This window comes from Dioscorea cayenensis, chromosome 9 (assembly GCF_009730915.1).
Source record: "Dioscorea cayenensis subsp. rotundata cultivar TDr96_F1 chromosome 9, TDr96_F1_v2_PseudoChromosome.rev07_lg8_w22 25.fasta, whole genome shotgun sequence".
NCBI classification, from domain to species: Eukaryota; Viridiplantae; Streptophyta; class Magnoliopsida; order Dioscoreales; family Dioscoreaceae; genus Dioscorea; species Dioscorea cayenensis.
The window spans coordinates 23,186,995-23,205,322 of record NC_052479.1 but is presented as its reverse complement, the minus strand read 5'-3'; positions in this window follow the sequence as shown (position 1 = coordinate 23,205,322).

Below are 18,328 nucleotides of genomic sequence, written 5' to 3'. Positions count from 1 at the left end.
ATTAGTTTAGTATTTGCATGAATAACGCATTGAGTGTTTGTGTCTAGATCTTTTGAGAGTACAGGAGCATACGGAGACTGAAGCACCCCGTGCAGTACAGGAGCCGCCTCTAGTACGAATGTTTTCTCCTTCTTGAGCCTATGATCATTTTGAGAGTCTCGAGGGCGCTGTGGGGATGGGTCGGACCGAGATTACCGAGGTTCGCGTGACACAGGCTACACAGCATGTAGAGGTGATGGCGCGCCTTAATACTCTACAGCAGTTATTCGAGCGCGACCTGTCCTCACCCTTCATCAGGAGACCCAAGACCCCTGCATCACCATCACCAGATCTACTAGTGCCGTTCGACTTAGCGGCAGAAGCAGAGCCGACCATCGATGACGCTGACGCTTGAGACATTTTTAGTTTTCTTTTCTTTTGTTTCTCATATTTTACTTTTGCATTATCTTTTGGACTTGTATACTCAGAAAGGATCTTCCTTCTGAGTTTATATTTTATTTTTGTCTCGAGTTGTATTTCATTGCTTCACTTTAATATATTCGAGTTATTTTTGTTTATTAAGCTTCACTGGGTATACGTGCAGATGGTCTTGTCAGTATGGAAATTGAGGATGAGTCATAGACATGATCAATGTGTTTTACACTTGGCCGTGTGTGCTTCACAACCCGTTGAAACTCAACTCCCAAGGATCTAGCTCAATCAAATGCACCACTAGGAGTTCAGGGAAGTATTGTTTCAATTGCCCACTCCTACATATATTTTTGAGTGATATACTTTGTATTGTGCTTGCATGCATACATTGAGGGCAATGTACATCTTAAGTGTGGGGGAGTTCACATTACACATGTTTTATACCTATGCTTTGATTGTGCATGCTCACGTAGCCAATGGTGGTTCACCTTAGTTCAATGATTGTATTCTTGAGTTTACGAGAATTTTCATCATTGGATGTTTTCATGCTCTAGATTTTACTTGGATTTTTAGGAATTTTTGCCTGATTGACACTTCTTGCACTACTCATTCATTAAACTCTTTTGGAAACTCAGGTTCGATGTTTAAGGGACTAATTAGTGCTATTTCTTGTGTTATTTGTGCAAAAAAACATACTTGTTTTAGTTGTGCATTTGGGGTGGAAAGAGCTACCACCTATGAAGTATGAAGCTGCTCTCATAAGTCGGATACTAGTTATACCCTAATGAGAGAAAAAGCTATCTCATGGGTTGAGTGAAAGCTACTACCCCGGTAGAAAGAGCTACCACCTTGAAAGTGTGAAAGCTACCTTAGCGGTCTCTTCGGAAAGGGGCTACTTTAGAGGATGTGTGAAGCTACTACCATCTCTTTATTTTTGTGTTGTTTTTGTAGATAAATAAGTCCCTTATACCTAGAAGTTTGAGGAGTATACGTTGGGTTGACTTGAGTGAGATGACACACTTACACGATTTCGGGTTTGTTGTCCGTTTTGATTCGAGTTTTTTTAGCTAGAGCATTGATTTTTCATATTTAGTGATGAAATTTCCCTTACTTGTAGAATGCTTCCTTTGCATGCTTTGCTGAACCTAAGGCCAAGCACTTTATATATTTCCTTCTTCTATGCTTCATTGTTTTATTTTTGCTTGAGGACAAGTAAAAGCTTAAGTGTGGGGGAGATTAATAAGTGCTTGTGTATTAGTAATACGAAGTATTTTTTTCTTATGATGAGCATTACTTTTATCAGATTTTACCACTAATGCATGTGTATTTGTGAACTTTCGTGCATTAAGGGTTGTGAAACCAAATATGAAAGAAAGAAGCCAAAGAAGATTGTGATTGTACTTTGTTGATGAAGTCTTGGAGTGAACAAATGTGAAGAGAGAAGTTGTGATCGAAGATACGTGAATGTGTGCCAACCTCCATGCGCTCAAGCAATTACATGGTTTGGAGGGGCACAAAGGCAGTCACATTTGCGTATTCTGACTTATGCAATGTTAGCAAGATCTTCACCAATATGGCATTTTATTGAAGAAGCGATGCTATCTACGCATAGACGTGTGCCCGTTTATGTTGCCTCGATGAAAAGTGTGGATTCGGGAGTATTTTGGTGGAACACTGTAGCAAATCACCGTAAGTACTGTAGCAGTTACTGTCCACAGCATGCAGAAATCAGATTTCTTGAAATCCACACGGGCATGTGGAAATTCCACATGCCCGTGTGGTTGCCCGATTCCAGCCCTTTATAAAGTCGCGACTTGTACCGATTTGGGGATCCATCTTTCATCGTTTCTTTTATCTTTTCTCCATCGTTTGGGAGGCCGGCGGCTAGGGTTTAGAGAGGCTTTGGCAAGGCTTTTAGAGTGGTTCTACGGATTTGACATGACGTTTCTCTTGGAAGATAATTATTAGGGGAGCTTTCGTCGGCATCGATCCAGTGAGGTGTGCACTAGGCTTAGCAAGGGGACTTTTGGAGAGGACGAGGCTACTACACAAGACCATCAACGCCAATACTGAGGGGGTTTTCCTATGGATTACATGTTTTTACTTTCGATTCATTATTTATTGTATCTTGCTCCATGGAGAGCTAAACTCCCTAGTGGGTGCTTGGACTTGTAAACCCTAGGATGTTATTGTTTTATTGACTTTTTATTATGCTTTCCTTAATTGATGTCTTTAATTGAGTTCCAATCTTGAATGCTTGTTTAATGATTTCTCCTTTAGAGTGACACTAGGGTTGAGAGTCCATCTTGGTAGCACTTGTGGATGAGTCACACCATAAGGGTTAGACAATGCTAGATTGGAGAGGGTTGAGAGGGTTAGTCGAGAGGTAGCAGAGCATTCCCTTTTCTCTCTGGTGTGATTTATCCTACCTCCATGTTCTTAGAGTTCTTTGTGGTTACAATAGAATGAAGTGCTAAGAGAGGAACTCTGGTGGGGTTAGTTGCACGAGCAACAGAGTGAAGCGTTGAAGTAATCCTTAATATCTGGGGCATAATTGTGACTAGGGGTCTTTTGCCTGGACCAAAGGGTTAGATCTACATATAGAAATAGGGGGAGCAATGTGTGTTTTTATGTTACTTTTACGCAGGTAGGGCTGTGAGGCCGAGTATGAAGGAAATAGGCTAATGTGGATCATAATGCACTTATTTTGGAGGAGATCTTGCTAAAGTTCAAACGCGAAGACATACGACAGGTGTGAGATGCTAGAGTGTGTGCCAACCTCCTCACATTCGAGTGAGCACATCCATTTGGAAGGGCACAAAGGCAGTCACACTCGAGCATTCCGACCTATGCATATAAGAACAAGAGCTCCACCAACATGTATATCATTGAAGAAGCAAGTGATTCAAGACATGAACGTGTGCCCGTTTGTGTTACCCCGATGAAAGTATGGAATTGGGAAGTTATTCAAGTTGAAGGTTGTAGCAGAGTATTGTAGCAAGCACTGTAGCAACACTGTTCACAGCCGGCCGAGAAATCAGAGAAACAGAGAATCCACATGGATGTGTGGAAATTATCCACGCCCGTGTGGAAATTCCGCACGGCCACGTGTAGCGTCCACGCCCGTGGAGTTGCCTGATTCCAGCCCTATTTAAAGCCGATTAAGTCCCGATTATGGTATTCCTTTCTCCATCTTTTCCCCAACTTGAGAGAGGGCTTCGGCTAGGGTTTTGAGGGGTATTGGCCAAGGTTTTGGAGAGGTTCTACGGCTTTGACATCGTTATTCTTGAGGAAGAAGGTTGGTAGGGGAGCTTCCGTCGAGGCGTATCCTATACCGGACGAGCGAATCCTTGGACGACGAGTAGAGGACTCTCCGCAAGACCATCGACACGATCATCGAGGGTGTTTCTTTATGGATTCATTGCTTTTACATTTAATTTCTTTGATTGTACTTAGCTCCATGGAGAGCTAAACCCCTAGTGGGTACTTGCGTGATTGTGAACCCTAGGGCCTAGGATGTATTCGTTTCTTTGAACTTCTTTATTATGCTTTTAATAAATTGATGTTTATTGTGAGTTCTAACCTTGAATGCTTGATTGTATGAACATTTCCCCTAGAGTGACACTAGGGTTGAGAGTTCTTGTTGGTAACCTTGTGAGTGAGTGACACACCACGAGCGTTAGACAAAGCTAGGTTGGAGAGGGTTGAGAGGGTGAGTCGAGAGGTACAGGAGCGTCCCCTTTCCCCTCCGACGTGATAGGTTCTACCTCCGCTCCTTGAGTTCTTTGTGGCCATAATAGAGTGAATGGTCTAAGGGATGAACCTCCGCTGGGGCCTAGTTGTGCGTGCAATGGAGTGAAGCGTTGAGGGGATCTTAGTATCTAGGGCTTAATTGTCGCTAGGGAGCTTCCGCCTAGACCAAAGGGTTAGGTCTATAATTAGGAAGCGATTTATCACTTTGAATCCCTAGAGCACATTGCAACTTTATTCGAGTGCGAGGTTGAGAGGTTATTTAATCTCTCCTCCAGGACATGAATAGAGTTAGGCATAGTTGACCTTAGATTTGGGACTATGTATGTAAGGATCTCCACGACTCACCATTGCATTGATTAGGAAGCATAATAGAGAGTTCTTGCACTTGAAACGATTTTTCCTAGGTGAAGCATCATCCGAGTACCCCATCTTTATCGATTGCCTTGCCTCCTCCTTTCTTTTGCTCTCTTACTTATTGCTTTTAATTGTTGAGAATTGAATCATTATCACACTTATCATTGTTGATACTCCACATAGGTAAGAATCGAATTAAGTGTTTTTACTCCCTAGTCCCTGTGGATTCGACCCGGCTCACTCGGGATTATTACTTCGACAAACCCGTGCACTTGCGGGATATACGCAAGGGGACCTTGTCACCCACTTCCTATCGATTGCCTTTCCTCTCACTTTATTGTGACTCTCTTTCTTATTTCTTTTAGTTCTTTTCATAACGATTTTATTCACACTACCATTGATTCATTTTCAACATAGTTAAATAGAAATTGTTGTGTTTCTATTCACTATTCCCTATGGATACGATACCCACTCACCTGGGATTTATTACTTCGACAAACCCGTGCACTCGCGGGTCACACGCAAGGGGCGTTGTCATAAGCCTGTTGAGAGGATATAAAGAGTTGAAAGATCCTTACCCATTAAGATGGAGACCCTCCGAGCCATGGGTATAGTGTAAAGGAGACAGACATTTCAAGAAGTCTTCTCCACTCACGTCAAGACATTAGATTCAAAATCATGAAAGAACAAGATGAGAAATGCTTAGAGTTAGAGTCCTACTCTCACTCACTTCCTTAGGGACAGTTAGCACCAATACCATTGTGTCCACTTGAAGACCTAATCATTATCAATTGGCCTAAGCATTGATATAATGGTTTAGATGAACCGTCGATGAGATTAGAGAGGGGTAGCATAACCTACGTCAAGGTGTATCTACTCAGCTTTCATACATGGAAGCATTTCTACCTTGCATCATAACATGTTGCAAAGTTCCGCCATCTCTAACTCATCGATCCTTTCGATTACCTCCAGTGCTATCACTACCACCACTTGACAATCCTCTGATCACACCCATCTTACCACAGAAGTTGGATGAGCAAAAGTCTTGATTCTCATCATCATCATCATCATCACCGCATATTATTTATATTTTCTTTTTGGTTTTGTTATATTCGAGTCATTGTATTTTGTTCTTACTTTGTTTTGATGTTCTATACTTTGAGCTTTTTTAGTACTTTTATATATCCAATAATTATTTTTATTTTTCATTTTTATTGTGCTATTTTGAATTCCTTGATTTCTTGACAAGATGACAAAGAAAGCATAATTGGGATAGATTTTATGACAAGGAAAGATTTATAATGGCACATATTTTTCAGGATAGTACTAGTTTCATCATGCATTCACTTTACTTTGCATATACTTGTTTGTGTTACGCCCTAACCATGGGCTTGGCACGTGACAATCACTGCGACAACTCAAGGAGGGATGCTCGTGCCATTCAGTCATTGAGTCACCTCAACGCTAACAAAACCCTAAATTTTCATAATCCTAAATAAAAATTCACAAGTAGGATTATATAATACTATGGAGTACAAATATACACAAAGGAAGCTACACACTCAGCAATAGAGTAAAAGAAATTCAAAAGTTAAATAAGACATTGGACAACCATGATGACCTATAAAGTAGAACATACAATAAAAATACTAATTTTCAAAACCTAACAGTACCAGTGGATCCATGAATGTTATACAATACAAACATGCCCAGAGATACAAATATACAAGACTGTAGAAAAAGAAAGATGAACAATACGAGCCATGCCCAACACTCCACCACGCTGCACAGCCTCTAAAATCTGAAATCTAAAAAGGGGGAGAGAGGCTAAGCAACCTGGGTTACTCAGTGAATAAGTTAGTACAACTCTAAAAGAATATACCGAAATAATCGATATAAATTGCCAAAATAAACTTTTACGAATAATACACACAAATTAGAACATAATAACTTATAACAGTAATCACAGATGCAATAAAACTAAATATAGCATAAAAGGATCCTTTTCTTCAAATAGGGTTTCAACAAACAATTTCTCAAAATACAAGACACGGGTTTTAAAACATAAAACAAGTTGAACATATATAATACAAGTTTCAAAATCTATAAAACATAATACTCATCGTCAAACAAAATTTATGAGAGACTGCCCCCCTAAGAGCAATAGCTGGGTTTCGCCCTCTCATCAAACTCTAAAATAACAATCCAAAAGATAATCTTGTGAGAGACTATCCTCCTATAGGGGACAGTTGGGTTACACTCCCTCATCATAATCTAATATAACAATCCAAAAGATATAGTCTTGTGAGAGATTGCCCTCCTATGAGTGATAGCTGGGCTACGCCTCCTTATCACAATCTAATATAACAATCCAAAAGATATACAAGAGATTACCTTTCAAAAGCTCATTTACATGCAAAACATAATTTTCTCAAGTTAGAAATTTGCATCTCGATCAAATGAGAAATTGTCTAGTAATCTCTCTAAACTCTAGCCCTGGTCGCGACTAGGTTTAGAGCCATCAAGGTTCTCATGCCCTTGACATTAACCAATTGGTTCGTCATGTGGTGACTCAGGCTTCCCGATGAATATCCAATTAGGGCTCTACACTCTCACCTGAACTGGACTAGAAAGATCAGCCGGTCTTCCACTCCACCTCAATAGGCTGGTCGCAAAGACCACCTACTGTAGTAGGACGTCACCAACTAAACTGATAAATATTCAATCATGGCTATACACTCCCACCTGAACTGGTCTAATAACTCAGCCGAAATTCCATGCCACCTCAATAGGCTGGCCAGGAGCCCGCTTATTGCAGCAGGGTGTCACCATCAAAATAATACAATACATGCATATATAGCTCATCACAAAGTCCATAACCAAGACAACATTTAAATCTCAAGAATAAATGCCACCTTAACATATAGAATTGTTATAAGCATATGTGCAATAACAAAGCCTCATAAATTGATTCAATTCAAAATATAGATATAATCATAAAACACATTCAGTTATACATTAAGAGTTTCCTTTATGTCTCAATAGCAACATAATTTTCCTCCAAACCATCAAACATAGATTCAATATGATAAAACCTGTGAAAAAGCTTTCAAATAGAGTCATAGGTGCATCAATAATATATTTCACATAAATTATATCACAGGGTCCTTGTCCAAGACAAAGTTTCACATGTTGGTAATAAACATCAATTCTATATAAACCAATGTAAAAAATGTAATATATGTATAAAGTTTCATAACTCATCTCAAACCCGATATACCAGAATAGCTATAATTATTTTCATCAACATCAAGAGTTTTGTTTACAAAATAGAAGGCATAGAAACTATTTTTAAGCCGATTCAATCATCAGTTTAGATTACTTTTAAATCAAACTATAAGGATATATATAGATAATATTCTTCTAGAAATGTGCAATCACATAACCCATTCACAATTTTGGGGATTTCAAATTCCTGGATGTTTTAATCCTCTGCCGGTTCCCAACCTCGAGGCAAGCATTCATCTCCTAGCCAAAGTGCACACACACAAGTAATAACCAAAAATAAACAAAGCGCACCAACAAAAGAAAAGCAATCCTAGGTCACAATAACTTGCAACCCTCAAATGACCCTAGGGTTAGACTAAAACTGGCTTCTCAGGCTACCAATGCATTTCTAATGGTCTAAGATTCCCTCTAAACCAAAGAAGGTAAAGAAAATAATTAAAATTCATTTGTGCTACAGTTTTACTATAGTAAACCCGCCATAACAAATGGTTTTCTCACAATTTTACAACATTAAACATTGAAATTTCTTTACAAACATCCACCACAATGAACCACAAGATCAATGGCTTCAATTGAAACCGATAATGATCCACAATCAAGCTCTAAATCTAGGATTTGTAAAGAATTCAAAAATGATGAATTACGAGTAAAATACACAATAAAATTTGGATTAAAACTCTAGGATACTCACAAGCAAGGGAGGAAGAGCTTTCTAGCTTTGGTTAGCTAGAATCATTCGCCAGAGAGGTTTTTCTAAAAAAAAGTCTCCACCCAAAAGAGAAGAAACAAATAGAAGAAGAAAGAAGAAAGTAATGAAAACTCGGCTACTACGGTACCATGTGCTATAGTGCCGAATAAAATCCACGTTGCTAGGCTGAAAGAGCTACAACAATTAGCTAGTTATAACTACAATACATGTTGATTATAATTGTTTGACTGTATGTTATATTCTATGAAAGGGGATATAAGGATTCATTGTTTGAAATTTTATTTCTAATGTAGACTAATAGGGGGTTAACCCAAGCAAACGCGCCGATCAAGTAGTAAAGTATGCACAAAGGCAGCGTATCAATCCACAAGGAAATCAAGAGTACTAGTACTAATCCTAATTCTGAAAACTAGCCTAACCAAAAGTTGTGATGTGTGCAAACAAAATAAGAAGAAAGCAAATAAAAAGCAAGAATAGAAAAATGAAATTGGTCTAGAATCAAGGGGAAATGGGATACTCGGGTGTAGAATCCTTCTAGGGTTTGATAAGTCTAGGAAAACGGTTGTATAAGTCTAGCAATCCTATTTGAACTTAGAAAAATCCTAAAATATACTAGACCCCTCTTGTAAGCATGTATAGTAACAAATCCAATACAGTGCTGATACAGACACCCCACGACTGCATTGCACCATATGAAATCTCAATGTGAATTAACAAAAATTCTAAAAGTAGACAAACCTTCTTGCAAAGAGATTACCCCTAATCCTATAGAGAATAGAAATGTTATTTCTCCTAAAATCTATTCCCTTTGATTACATAGAGTATGGAATTACTTGTCAATTCACTTAGGAGGATTGTGGGAGGAAAACTATCAACTCCAAAGTACCCCATTGCTATGCTTACTCACAATCCCCTCCAATTGCAGCATGCCTATGCTAAGTGCGTCTTTCAACTCGTCACAAAGCACATCATACAAGAAACTAGGGCTTTCGCCTCATTAGCATTCAAGACATTGAAAAAATGCAATTGGATTCAAATAATATGGATTGCAATTAAGGAACAATTAAAGGATACAGATCCACAAACAATGTCAAAATAAATCAAACCCTACAATTTATCCACACCTAAGAATCTACAAAATTAGCTCGATCTCTATTAAAAGAGAGTAGTCATCCAAATAACAAGACACAATAAGAAACCAAGAAGATATGAAAACCCCTTCTCAATTGGACTGAGAGGTGATTACCGCAGAATGCCCAAGGACCTTCCACAAACTCCGCCAAGACAACCCTTGACAGCTCCAATCTCTCTAATCCAATCTAGGTGGGCTGATTCTCCCTTTTGATTCACCTCCTAAGTGCTGGAGATATATCCTTTTTCTTTTCCCAAGACATACCATTCAATAGAACAAAAAGATATCCTTGAAATGCTCATAAAAAATATTTATACCTAGCCACTTACGGGCTGCTTACAGGAGTAAGAATGTCGTCGTAAAGAGCTGATAAGTGCTTGTGCGATATGAATGCGAAAGCATTCATTCCTTATGTTGAGCATTACTTTTCTCAGGTTTTTACACTAATATGTGTGTTTTTATGTTACTTTTATGCAGGTAGGGTTGTTAGGCCGAGTATGAAGGAAATAGGCCAATGTGGATCATAATGCACCTATTTTGGAGGAGATCTTGCTAAGGTTCAAACGCGAAGACATAGGTCAGGTGTGAGATGCTAGAGTGTGTGCCAACCTCCGCGTATTCGAGTGAGCACATTCATTTGGAGGGGCACAAAGGCAGTCACACTGGAGCATTCCGACTTATGCATATAAGAACAAGAGATCCACCAACATGTACATCATTGAAGAAGCAAGTGATTCACGATGTAAACGTGTGTCCGTTTTCGTTACCCAATAAAAGTATGGAATTCGGGAGTATTTCCGGCAGAGTATTGTAGCAGGTTACTGTAACGAGTACTGTAGCAGCACTGTTCACAGCCGGCCGAGAAATCAGAGAAACAAAGAATCCACACGGGCGTGTGGAAATTATCCACGCCCGTGTGGAAATTCCACAGGGGCGTATGACATCATACACGCCCGTGTAGTCACCCGATTCCAGCCCTATTTAAAGCCGATTTCAGCCCCGATTTCATTATTCTTTTCTCCATCTTTTCCCCAACCGGTGAGAGGATTTTGGCTAGGGTTTCAAGGGGTATTGGCCAAGGTTTTGGAGAGGTTCTACAGCTCTGACATCATGATTCCATTAGGAAGAAGGTTGGTAGGGGAGCTTCGATCGAGGCGTATCCTATACCGGACGAAGGAATCCTTGGGCGACGAGTAGAGGACTTTCCTTAAGACCATCGACACGACCATCGAGGGGGTTTCTTTATGGATTCATTGCTTTTACATTCAATTTCTTTGATTGTACTTAGCTCCATGGAGAGCTAAACCCCTAGTGGGTACTTGGGTGATTGTGAACCCTAGGATGTACTCGTTTAATTGAACTTCTTTATTATGTTTTTAATAAATTGATGTTTATTGTGAGTTCCAACCTTGAATGCTTGATTGTATGAACATTTCCCCTAGAGTGACACTAGGGTTGAGAGTTCTTGTTAGTAACCTTGTGAGTGAGTGACACACCACGAGCGTTAGACAAAAGCTAGGTTGGAGAGGGTTGAGAGGGTGAGTCGAGAGGTGCAGAGCGTCCCCTTTCCCCTCCGACGTGATAGATTCTACCTCCGTTCCTTGAGTTCTTTGCGGCCATAATAGAGTGAATGGTCTAAGGGATGAACCTCCACTGGGGCCTAGTTGCGCGTGCAATGGAGTGAAGCGTTGAGGGGATCTTAGTATCTAGGGCTTAATTGTGGCTAGGGAACGTCCGCTTGGACCAAAGGGTTAGGTCTACAATTAGGAAGCGATTTATCACTTGGAATCCCTAGAGCCCATTGCAACTTTATTCGAGTGCAAGGTTGAGAGGTTATTTAATCTCTCCTCCGGGACATGAGTAGAGTTAGCCATAGTTGACCATAGATTTGGGACTATGTATGTAAGGATTTTCACGACTCACTATTGCATTAATTAGGAAGCATAATAGAGAGAGTTCTTGCACTTGAAACGATTTTCCTAGGTGAAGCATCATCCGAGTACCACATCTTTATCGAGTGCCTTACCCTCTTCTTTATTCTTGCTCTCTCACTTGTTTCTTTTATTATTGAGAATTGAATCAATTTCACACCAATCACTATTGATATTTCACATAGCTAAGAACCAAATTAAGTATTTTCATTCCCTACTCCCTGTGGATTCGACCCCGCTCACCCGGGATTATTACTTCGACAAACCCGTGCACTTGCGGGATATATGCAAGGGGTACTTGTCAAGTTTGTGGCGCCGTTGCCGGGAAGCTAGGCGTTTAGAGATACTTTGCACTTTGTTTTCTTAGCTATTTCACTACACATTCTATTTCATATCTTCTTATTCCATCATTGCTCTAATCTTTCCGTATTTCTTTTTGCTGCAGAAAATGATTAACATGTTTGAATCATTTGACACTATCATGAGAATGGTCGAACACGTAGAGCAGAAAGTTCATACAGTAGCGTGGAATGATACATCGTGTTATTCCTATCATGGACAATGTACAACTCAACAGCCCTTGGAAGAGTCGGTTGAAGAGTACATCACCAGGATTCAAGGGCAAGGTTGCGAGTTAGATAGTGTGATAAGCAGTTTGAGGAATCCACGTCAGTGTCAATGAATAACCAATTTGATGACAGTATAGAAAGAATCCTTGCTAGGTTTGAGTCTTCTTATCAAGATCAGAGGCAAGAACTCTTTTCAGTTAGTGTTACTATCTCAAATTTGGAATTCTGTGGAATGGACAAGTTGACATCCGTTGCCGACTGTAAAGAAATAGATGTCCAGGCGGATAAGGAAGAAAGTAAATGTGAACATGAGGCGAATGATTTCGAGGAGATTGATAAATTGAAGGAGGGTAGCTTGCGGCCATCAATTGTCGAACCACCAGAACTTGAGCTTAAAACTCTTCCAGTACATTTGGAATATGCATTTCTAAAGGAAGACTCTAAACTCCCCGTAATCGTGGCATCAAACTTATTTGCGGAGCAAAAGGATAAGCTTGTTAGCATGTTGAAAAAGCACAAATCGGCTATCGCATGGAAGATTTCCGACATTAAGGGTATAAACCCATCATTCTGCACTCATAAGATCCTAATGGAGGATGACTATAAATCTGTAATCCAACCTCAGCGAAGATTGAACCCGAATATGAAGGAGGTTGTTAAGGCGGAGGTAATAAAACTTTTGGATGCAGGGATCATCTACCCCATATCCGACAGCAAGTGGGTGAGTCCGACCCAAGTTGTCCCGAAGAAAGAAAGAATAACAGTAGTGAGGAATGAGAAGAATGAGTTAATCCCCACGAGGACAGTGACTGGTTGGCGAGTCTGCATTGATTATAGAAGACTAAATGATGTCACTCGGAAAGATCACTTCCCTTTGCCCTTCATTGACCAAATGTTGGAGAGATTAGCAGGACATCATTTCTATTGTTTCCTTGATGGCATGTCTGGATACTTTCAAATTCCGATAGCCCCAGAAGATCAGGAGAAAACCACATTTACTTGCCCTATTGGTACCTTTGCTTATAGAAGAATGCCTTTCGGGTTGTGTAACGCCCCTGCAACATTTCAGTGGTGCATGACGGCCATTTTTGACGATTTTCTCGAAGATATTATGGAAGTTTTCATGGATGCCTTTTCACTGTTCGGGGACTCTTTTGATGCTTGCTTAAACAATTTGGAAAGAGTATTAGTGAGATGTGAAGAGACGAATCTCATCCTTAACTGGGAGAAGTGTCACTTTATGGTGCAAGAAGTCATCGTTCTTGGACATGAGATTTCTCAGGCAGGTATGGAGGTGGATAAGGCAATGATTGAGATAATTGACACACTTCCACCACCTACGAATGTAAAAGGGATCCGCAGTTTCTTGGGTCATGCAGGTTTTTACAGAAGGTTTATTAAGGACTTTTCGAAAATCTCTCAACTGTTTACCAAACTTCTGGAAAAGGATACCCCTTTTTACTTCGGGAATGACTGTTTGAATGCATTCAATGTATTGAAAGAGAAGTTAGTGCAAGCACCAATCCTAACAACACCGAAGTGGGATGAGCCATTCGAAGTCATGTGTGATGCGAGTGATTATGCAGTGGGAGCGATTTTAGGGCAGAGAAGAAATAAGCAATTTCAACCGATTTATTATGCTAGCAAGACCCTCACAAGTGCACAAGAGAATTACACCACTACCGAAAAGGAATTATTAGCAGTAGTGTATGCTTGTGATAAATTCAGACCATATCTAATCCTATCTAATGTCACCGTGTTCACAGATCATTCTGCACTCCGTTATCTCATGAACAAGGCAGATGCGAAGCCGAGATTGATTCGGTAGATATTGTTATTGCAAGAATTCGATATGGAAATCAAAGATAAAAAGGGGACAGAGAATGTGGTTGCCGATCATTTATCGAGATTAGAAGGTAGTGAGGGGCAAGAACCGGCAAGCAAGGAAGTTAATGATTTCTTCCCCGAAGAACACTTGTATGTAATACGGGAATCAGAATCGGAAGATACCCCCTGGTTTGCGGATTTTGCAAATTATCTGTCAGGAAAGGTATTGAAGCAGGGCTTAAGCTTTCAACATAAGAAGAAATTTTTCAGTGATCTAAAGAATTTCTTCTGGGAAGATCCGTACCTGTTCCATATTTGCGCAGATCAGGTGGTGCGAAGGTGTGTTTCTAGGGGGGAAGGGTGGAACATCATTGCACATTGTCACTCAGGCCTAGTGGGGGGGCACTATGCGTCAAGTCGAACTCGAGAGAAGGTTCTAGTCACTGGGTTCTACTTGGCCGACTTTTATTCCAAGATGTTCATCAATTCGTTTTACGATGTGATAGTTGTCAAAGGGCTGGAAACTTATCACGAAGGGATGAGATGCCTCAAAATCCTATGTAATTTTGCGAGGTATTTGATGTATGGGGAATTGATTTCATGGGACCATTCCCAAAGTCCAATGGTAATCAATACATTTTGGTAGCAGTTGATTATGTTTCCAAGTGGGTGGAAGCCCAGGCTCTTCCAACTAATGATTCAAGAACTGTGGTAAAATTTCTTAAGAAGTTATTCGCTCGATTCGGAACTCCAAGAATTATCATTAGCGATCGGGGAACACACTTTTGTAACACGCAATTAGAGAAAGTGTTAAAGCGTTATGGAGTTCATCATCGCCTTGCGACACCTTACCATCCACAAACGAGTGGGCAAGTGGAGGTTACAAACAGAGAGCTCAAGAGAATCTTGACCAAAAACAGTGGATCAAGGTAAACAAGATTGGTCTGAAAGGTTGGACGACACGCTTTGGGCTCATAGAACAGACATACAAAAACACCAATAGGGACCACTCCTTATAATTTGGTGTATGGAAAAATCTTGCCATTTACCGGTGGAGTTAGAGCACAAAAGCATATTGGGCAATTAAATTGATGAATTTCGACTTGTGCAAATCTGGAGAGCAACGAATACTACATCTCAATGAGCTAGATGAATGGAGGATGAAGGCATATGAGAATGCAAGGATATATAAGGAAAGAATTCGGAAGTGGCATGACAAGCATATTAAAAATCCCAAAAAGACTTCAAAGTCGGTGATCAGGGTGCTACTATTCAATTCCCGCTCTATGTTTATTCCCGGGAAACTTAAATCAAGATGGTCCGCTCCAGTATACTAGTAAATCAAGTTTCACCTCATGGAGCCATTGAGATTAATCATTCGGAGAAGGGCACATTCAAGGTGAATGGACATAGGTCGAAACCATACCATGGCGGAGAGATTTGTAGTGATAATAGAGAAGTATTTTTCCTCCATGAACCCCAGTGAGGTAAGAAAGATACGTCAAGCTTAGTGACGTTAAACAAGCGCTTCATGGGAGGCAACCCAAGTGTTTACTGTTTTCGTACTTTTTAGTTTAGTTTGTTTGCATGAATAAATTGTTAAGTGTTGGTGTTTCAATTTTTGAGTGCTTGTGCTGTGATTCTATTGTGGGTTTTTAAAAGAATTCATTGTATGTTTTGTTGAGAATTGGCGAAGTTTGGTCGTTGAGTTCTATTTTGTGTTTTTATCTGGTATATCTTGCACAATAGGGCAAGCTCTGAGTGTGTAAACATGTTCAGACTAGTTCTGCAGAGCCTGCAGGTTTTTTCTAAGTCATCCGAGAAAAACACACGGGCGTGTGGAAATTCCACACGCCTGCGTGTGTACTCGTGAACTCTTCCGGAGAGGGGCACAGGGCGTGCGGCTGCCCCCGTGGGACGACCATGCGACTGGCGCACGCCCGTGGGTAATTTCCACATGGGCATGTGCCTTCCTGCAGAGTTGGGCAGATTTTCCCGAGAATACACAGGGGCGTGGACTCGCCCCTGTGGGTGACCTCGTGAACCACACACGGGCGTGGGTCATTTCCTCACGCCCGTGCGAATCTCTGCAGGTTGCTTTCTCCATGCCGAGAAAACACAGGGGCGTGCGGCTGCCCCCTGTGAGTTCGGCATGTGAATGTCCACGCCCGTGTGGAAATTCCGCACGGGCGTGTATAATTTTTCTCGGATATCCAGTAAGGCCACAGGGGCGTGCGTCCACCCCTGTGAATCCGTTATTTGCGAGCGCACGGGCCTGGACACTTCCGCACGCCCGTCTGGTTCCTCAGGATTTAAAGGACCATCCGCTCTCCTAATACAAGAGTCACACCCTTCTCCTCAAATAACCCTAAAACCAATCAAAGAGCATTTTTCTGACATTCTTGTCCCTTGCTACTGTCGTCTTCACGTCGATTGATAGAGCATTGTGTGGATTGTAGGAGTGTTTACGTGCAGTTCATTGGTAAGCCTTGATTTCCTCTCTTCTTCGATTTCGTTGGATTCTAACTGATTATCTGCGATTGAAATGGTTAATATGCATCGTTTTCTTGCTAAACTGATTATAACTTGTTTCTAAGATGATATGGAAGTGAAACAGAGAGGTGGCATGGAGATTGGCTCCAAGGGGCGTGCGGTTTCCAGGCCCCGTGGAAGCACACTGGCGTGCAGAATTTCCGCACGACTGTGTGTTCTCATCTTTTTCTGCAGTCTAAATAGAACTGATGGATTTTTCTTTTCTAATACATGCAAGCATGGCTACCAAATAAAAAAAACAGTTACTAAGCGGCCTCGAAAGCCTGCCCCTGAACCGAAAGTTATGGGATTCACACTACCGGCACATCAAGCTCGATTTGAGCGGTTAGAGAAGCTTAAGTTTGGTCAAACGCGAATCCCAGATATTGAGTTACTCAGGAAGGTATAACTAGCAGATGATATGGCTGACGAGGTCGAGAAATTATTATTGGTCGGTAATTGGCACAAGTTACTGAACATTCGTGACCCTATTATCCGCACACTTACTTTGGAGGTGCTTGCTTCATTTGAGTTTGACCGCTCTTATGCTCACTTTGATAGTGTTGACGCGATTCAGTTTAGAGCTTTTGGGTATCATCATAGTATGAGTGTCACTACGCTTTTCCACTAGACTTGGTCTATATGATGACGAATATACTCAGAAACCCGAGGAGTATGAGAACCTTCCAATTGACATGACGGGTTTATCTCCCATTAAGGCGTATTCATTATTGTGTGGAAAGGGGCGCTATGAACCGAGAGTGTCTAAGGCTTCATATTTATCTCGACCCTGAGTTACGGATATCTTCACGCCATCATAAGCGGTCGTCAAGAATGGGCGTGGTGATAGTACGGAGTCATCAACAAGCAAGAGCTTACGTACTTTGTACTCCATGGTTCGAACAAACCGGTCCATCCGGGGACACATTTTAGCAGAGTATTTGAAGAATCAAGGACAATATCCTCGATTGGGTGTCATTTTCTCAGGTCCATATATTACCAGACTCATTGTGGGAATGGGTTTGCGAGGCAAAATCAGCGGAACCGAGAAAGCGATAATACCAGCACCACTAGGGTTAAAGACCATGAGGCTCATGGGGTTGACCCGAAAATATTCAAATGGTGTCTATGTGCTGAACATACCATTCGAAGATGAAGCTGGGGCATCTCAGTCCGCCCCTGAGCTATAACAAACACCGATGGAGACCGAGACACCTCCCGTAGCAGTGGAACCACCCCCCGTGCGTACAGTTCCACCATCTCGAGCCCATGATCGTTTTGAAAGGCTCGAGAGTACTGTGGGAGTGAGTACGGACAGAGGTGGTCAAGCTCGAGCGAGATTGCTGAGATTAGGGCTACACAGGCCACTCAGTACACAGAGTTCATGGCGCGTTTCGACATATTACAGCAGATCCTAGAGCGAGACGTCGCCTCATCATTCGTCCCTGCACTGAGGACTCTCCAGTGCACCGCCAAGCATCTCCAAAGCACCTCCATCCCTCGACCCCAGCACCGAGAGGACCCACTATATGCTTCCACTTCCAGCAGTGACAGAACGGGAGCCCGAGAGCGACTTCGACACTTGACCTTTCTTTTACTTTCATGCATTTTACTTTTATCTTATTTTCTTGTTTTTAGACTTGTTCACTCGTAGGATTTTTCCTTCTGAGTTTATGTTATTTTGCATTATTGAGTTGTATTCATTGCTTCATCTTTTATACACTCGAGTTATTTTTGTTTTTCTTGAACTTCACTGAACCCCCTCGTGTATGCGTGCAGATGGTCTTGTCTTCTTGAAAATTGAGACTTAGTCATGGGCACG